We start from the raw sequence: 6,000 nt of genomic DNA, 5'->3' as shown, positions 1-6,000 counted from the left end.
TGCGCTTTGCGGTTTATCTCCTCCCAGCATTCTACAATATCCTGGTCTTCATAACCATATCTTTCAATCGCGATGACAATCTGCTGCTTTTTTTCATTTCCCATAATCAATCCCCAATTCCTCACATGTCAAAATTACCTCCATTATTCGCAGCTTTCTCCAGTCCATGACTGCGCGTATATGTGACCACAAGTCTCTCAGAAGTACGTTGGTGTAAAACAAGGTTCAAATTAGAACAAACTTCGACAACCAACTTTTCTTACCAGGATTAGCACCTTACCTGGCAAAATTCAAGGAGAGAAGGCGACAAACTCACCAAACAGAAGGACACCACGCAGACGATCCCACAGCTGCAATCCCGTTGTTGTGACTCAGGTTGCCTGTTGTAGGCCCGTTTGGTTTGCCGTGGCAGCAGCAAGGACGAGGCGGCTGGAAACGGGCTTTGAAATGAGATGGAAAAACTTATATACAGTATTTACAAGGTAGCGTTTGGTTAGTCGGAGACTGACTAGAGGAGAAGTCTCTTTTTTACGACCCACGAAAACACACTTCTCGCAAGTTTTTATGCGGGTTATTCCCTATGTTCCCTAGATGAAAGGCAGCCCAGATTATGACGGAGTGTTTCTGTCACCGCACTCACACACTCGCCCCAAAACTGCTCGCACTCGTTAAAACGCCCCTCCGACTGGTCTCGGCTTGAGGGTGAGGAGGTGGTCGTCTAGACGGAGTAGATGGCGTCAGCCAATTGTCGCCGTGCGGGCTTGCACCTGGGCTGCTCACCGGTCCCGACGTCGCCGGGCGGCACTCAAAGAGGCAACCCAGCCGAAAGCTGTCCCCTTGGCCCACCACGGGACGAAAGGGAAGAATGCACGCCCGCTCTCCGTAGCGGTGCTCGATACTTGAAGTGACCGAAAATATGTCGTTTCCTCTCCTTTGTCCGGTCGGCGACTTCTTGGCGGGACTCCCCGTGGTAATTACCACCGGGTGACGAACTGCTCTCTTCGGCCGGCAGGGTGTCAGGTGCGAGGGCGTCTCACCGTCGCTGATGTTGGGCACTCACAGTCGGGCGATCCCCCAGCTCTGGCTTGGGGGGAAGGGGGGGTTCCGAGGCGCCAGTTTCCAGTCGCCATCATTGTCGCCGTTCTTAAGATCCGACGCGGTGGTCTCCGCAGCTCGTCCGATCACAATAGTGTTGACGCTCCCTGCAGCTAGGCACTTAAGCGACAGCTCCAATGCCTCTTTTTTTCTTTATTGCACAGGAAAACTTCCGTAAAAAATAAAAATAAACTTGATTTACTAAATCGTGTTCTGATATGAACAGCTCCACAATCGTGTTTTATCCTTCAATGCCGACTTCGACGTTCAACACAACAAGCAAAACAATAGGTAAAACTTAAGAACCGCATTTTGGCTACCATGGTAATAAAACTAAAATCGAAATTGGATGAGTTGACGATGTTGGAAGACAGCTCCATGACCGCTCAATAGTTAAGACGGTTTTATTTCTCTTTGTGCAGGAAAGTTTGTTCTTTGTTAGTTGTAGAGTGTGTGAGTGAGTGAGTGAAAAACTTTATTAAGCTCTAGATTGGCTTGTCCTCTGCGATTTTCAGATGGCTTCGTCCATCTTCTAAGACAAAGGTCGGTTGCCCTTAGTCCAGGGCTCCGCTGGATGCTGCTGCCAGTTGTGCTCGCCTAATCAGACCTTCTTGGTCGACTCGACGATCGCACTCGGGTTTGTTATAACGGGTATCACGCTTATCCTCTGGCATGCCCACGTTATGTGGCACAGCGTGGGTGGTTCTTGGCACCAAGGGCATTTGTCAGTGTATTGTGTTGGATACATTTTGTTACTTTTCTCGGGTGTAGAAGTTGTGATCGCCATTCACGGATTGCCCTTTAAACAAGCTGAATCCTTTTTCTGGCTATCACGAGGGGGTCAGCAATGTCCCGTGTCTTTATATTGCATCGCTTTTTTGCAAGCAACGCTCAGAATACCGTAATTCACGAATGCCAATTTTTTGTCATTGTCTTCCAACGCATGTAATTTTGCTACATACGGAGATACCTGATGCTATGTACTTTTAAAACTTCATGGGTTAGCTTTTCGTGATGCCGGAGGATCAGCGAGAGGAACGAATATACATCCGACTGTTTTACATATTTAAATACACGAAGAATCGTCTCCCGAAACGCCGCTATGTTACTTCGATGGTCAGCGACCGTGATTCATTTATTCTCGACTGTATCTTTTGTCGCTAAGAAAATGCTGCGTTCTTATTTGCTCTTTTGCTCTGAAGGCAGCAGATGTTCAGTCGCAAATATGAAGATACATCGCGAAATCGGACGAGCTCAAGCAACTGCGAATGCGCTAAAATGATGTGATGTGCATGAGTACTTGCAAGCGTGCACTTCGATGGCTTCATATCTTCGAGGTATTTGCAAATCAACGCATACTGCACATATCCAGGAACGTGTAATATGTATGCGTTCTTGCTTATTTAGCGGGCTGGCATGCTCCGGCATGGTTATTCTGGTCGATCTTGATCGATTGGTCCGGCTTTATTTGAGAAGCGGATATACTCTGTTCGGTATCACTTCCATAAATGACAGGTTTGTCCGGTTTCTGTTGAACCGGACATGATTTGTCCGGCCTATGAGCTCCACACTTGACCAGTCCACCCGGTTTCAGATAATACCGGACTGGAAGGTCCGGTTTGAGATGCATACCGGAAATGGTATCAGCTCCATACCGGACAGGTAGGGGTTGAGATTCATACCCCACAAGGCTTGACCGGTATAAGCCTGTTTAAACTTGATACAGGTTTGGTCACAAATGTGTCAGATTTATACGGGATAATACAGGACGGGTAAAACCCGGTTTGTCGTGATACGGGATTTCTCACCAGAGGAGGCTTGCAATTATACTATGAAGTGCACTTATTTCAAAACGTCGCTTTCAGAAGTGAGTTATACTTTATTTCGGCTTGCATCCGTGTCTTCCACATTATTCTGCTCTGGCTATAAACTCTGGATTACACTTTGGGGACCATTCAGGATATTTATATAACAACCACATTTGAGAGCCTTTACAAATGGATGTGTTCAGATAAGAACGATAATCGAGGTCCCATAACCTTTTTTTGTTTCAATAAAATTTTTACATATGATGACCAAATGTCTCGGCACAAAGGAATGAATCATAATTTTTCAAGCTACGGCGTATTTGTCTCGGAAAAATATTGTATATTATAAAAGCTGGAAAAAAACATTTTCACCATTTCAAACAGTTACAAGTTTGCAGACCTGCTGCTTCGGCACTAAGATCTTGCCCCCTATTATTTTTTATTCAAAAATTGTATGCAACCTTTAATTTTATAGAAACTGAGAAACCCGTTTTATTGTTGTAGTTGATTTAGTAAAATATAGCAAACTTTTGTGTCAGCACTGACGTGCTGCAAAAATATTAGTTTCCCAGCTTATATGTTCGCGTATTGCATATTATCATAGGTTGTCTGTATGAAAACATGTTTTCATTATTATGCGGCCGAAGTTCTAATTTTAACCTAAAATTTGGAGCTCTAGATTACAAGGTGTGTTATCCACAGGTCATTAAAATTGCCCAAAATTTGATAACAGCGAAAAAAGGACAAATTTGATTCCAGTTTAAAAGAATGCCACTTTTATTTTTTATTAAAATCCCTCACAAGAATTCTGACCTCAGAAATATTACGGGCTAAACGGTGTCGCACTATATTTTGAAATTTCTTGATTTCTTGAAAATTTGATTTTTTGATATTTTTGAATTTTGGTAGATTTCAAAATATTATGCTGAAAGAAAGGATATCGCTAGCTTCAAACTTTTCCTGAAGTAAAGAAAAAGGGCTGGATAATATCTACATAAAGTGTCAGTCAAATAACTTTATTGAGTAGCATCAGAATAGAGGGCTGAAAAACTGACATTTATTTCTCTTTGAATGGAATGAAATTACTCGAGTTTTGGCTGTTTTCAAAAATGGGGCGAATTTGATGCCTTGTATAGAACATACCTAAATCTAGAACTCCAAACATTGCGCGACATTAAGAACGTAATGGGCATAATCAATAGAAATGTGTTAGGGCGAGCAACTTAAATCATCATGCCAGTAGGTAAGGTTGGAAACGAACATCGCGTCACGTCGGTCCTGAAGCAGTCTTTGACTTTTAACGAAATGAGCTGCAAAAAAAGACGGGTCTCTAATAGTGTTTATAAAAATAACATTGACATAGAATTACTGAGCAAAAAATAATAGATATCAATATCTTTGTGCGCGAGCGGCAGGCCTTCAAGCTTGCAACTTTTTGAAATGAAAACAGGCTTTTTTTTCACCGCTTTTGATATGCACATTTTTTGTTGTGTATGTGAAAACTACGCGGTATTTTGCAAAATTAAGGCCCATTACTTTGTGTCAAGACATTTCCCCACAACATACAGAAATTTCATTCGAAACGAAAAATCATCAAGGGACCATTCTTAATCTTAAAACACCCATATTCATCCTTACACTGCTTTTGCTGGGATAGATGGTGGACAGTTGTAGTCAGTGCTCGTCCTCTCTGTATTTTTGTGTCATTTGTGTTAAATTAGAGCCGTTTACATTGTTTTAAAAATACGTCCTCTTTTATGTAAGCCACCTCGTGCAGCTGAAACATCAATGTATGCAGCCTTATTTAACTGAGGTGTTTAAATGATATTGGCATCGTACATAAAATTCACCATGCGACGTTGTTTTTTCACTTAAGAGCGTATTTATTTCCAGCATAGAGAACTGTGTCATTCAGTACCAAAACAACGTGATTTAAGTATGCGTTACCAGTCATTTATTATCCCTGCTTTCCGCTTACTAATTGTCACGCTGGTCGTGAGGTTTGATCTCGACCGCTTTAAATATTGGTAATTTTTATTTCTTATTAAAGAGTACGTTAGGCGTGTTACCGAGTGGTTACTAAAGAAGTGTATCAACCTCCTTAAACTTCTCTTAGGTACGGAGTCTGCCTCCAAGCATGCCACAGCTTTCCTAACACGAAGTACTACACAGCGTCGTTCCAGACCCTGCGAATTACCCTATTCCATTGATGTAGCTACCAAGCCGAACACGTTCTTGATGGAGTTTTATTTCTGAAGCTCGGTGTGGTATTGGGCCTTACCTGTGCGAACAAATACTTTTTATTCCTGTGCTCTCTTTCTCTGGTATTCTCATGACAGAGAGCTTTTCATGAGCCCATAATCGCCGCTTGCACTATCTGCGACACGATGAAAACAGTACTACGACACGAAGGGAACATAGATAACATGCCGGCTACGTCGACATAGAAGCAGAATGATCTCCCTCTACTTTCCTTAGGGAGTACTGCAGAGGTAGTTTTTCGAAACAACAGGTTGTGTCGAGCTGTAGTCGAAATGAAAAGATTGGTTTTGTCGCCTCGGATAATTAAGAGAGCTAAATCTGAGAAATGGCGTAATTGGATGAATAAATGATTTCCAGACATTAATAATTGGCCGGAAAAGATAATTTCCTTTTTAATACATGGACGTCGTCATTTTTTTTCTCTCAACAGTTTTGATCCTATGCTAGCCCCAGGCTTGTAATATAGTGTACTAATAGACTGTACCTGTAATCCACCTGCCTGTCTCCCCTCTCCCAATATTCTTTCAGAACACCTGTTTAGCAAGTGACCCATTCATTGCACACTGGGAGCAAGAAACGGTGCGTTCTATTTCACGTACCTCATCGCCAGCTGAAAGCACGTTGGTACGAATCGTGTCTGGTTATTGTCGAAGGTAAGCCTCTTACATTTCTTGTAGGAGTTAGTCGCCCGAACGTAGGTGGAAACTCACTTAACTGCCCATGCACGGCAATTTATGCGATAACGACATATAGCAACGACCCACGCACAACAGATTTGAAAGCAAAATGCAACATAGCCTAGTCGTTCTAGGTTCACCTTGTACTGAGGTCACCG

At 42.7% G+C, this 6,000-nt stretch overlaps 1 protein-coding gene across 1 annotated transcript in view; it reads left to right on the top strand.

Moving 5' to 3' along the window:
• Window positions 1-5,715: 5,715 nt before the first annotated feature.
• LOC146188485 (juvenile hormone acid O-methyltransferase-like) overlaps window positions 5,716-6,000 on the top strand; it is a 43,069-nt gene continuing 42,784 nt past the window's right edge. The window contains exon 1 of the mRNA XM_084603117.1: window positions 5,716-5,818. The gene's annotated coding sequence lies outside the window, so the exon portion shown is untranslated. The remainder of the gene's footprint in view (window positions 5,819-6,000) is intronic.

Source organism: Amblyomma maculatum, chromosome 5 (genome assembly GCF_055883805.1).
Source record: "Amblyomma maculatum isolate TAMU_Amacu chromosome 5, ASM5588380v1, whole genome shotgun sequence".
Classification (NCBI taxonomy): domain Eukaryota; kingdom Metazoa; phylum Arthropoda; class Arachnida; order Ixodida; family Ixodidae; genus Amblyomma; species Amblyomma maculatum.
Note: the sequence above shows the minus strand (reverse complement) of the source record. Positions and strands in the feature narration are given on the sequence as shown.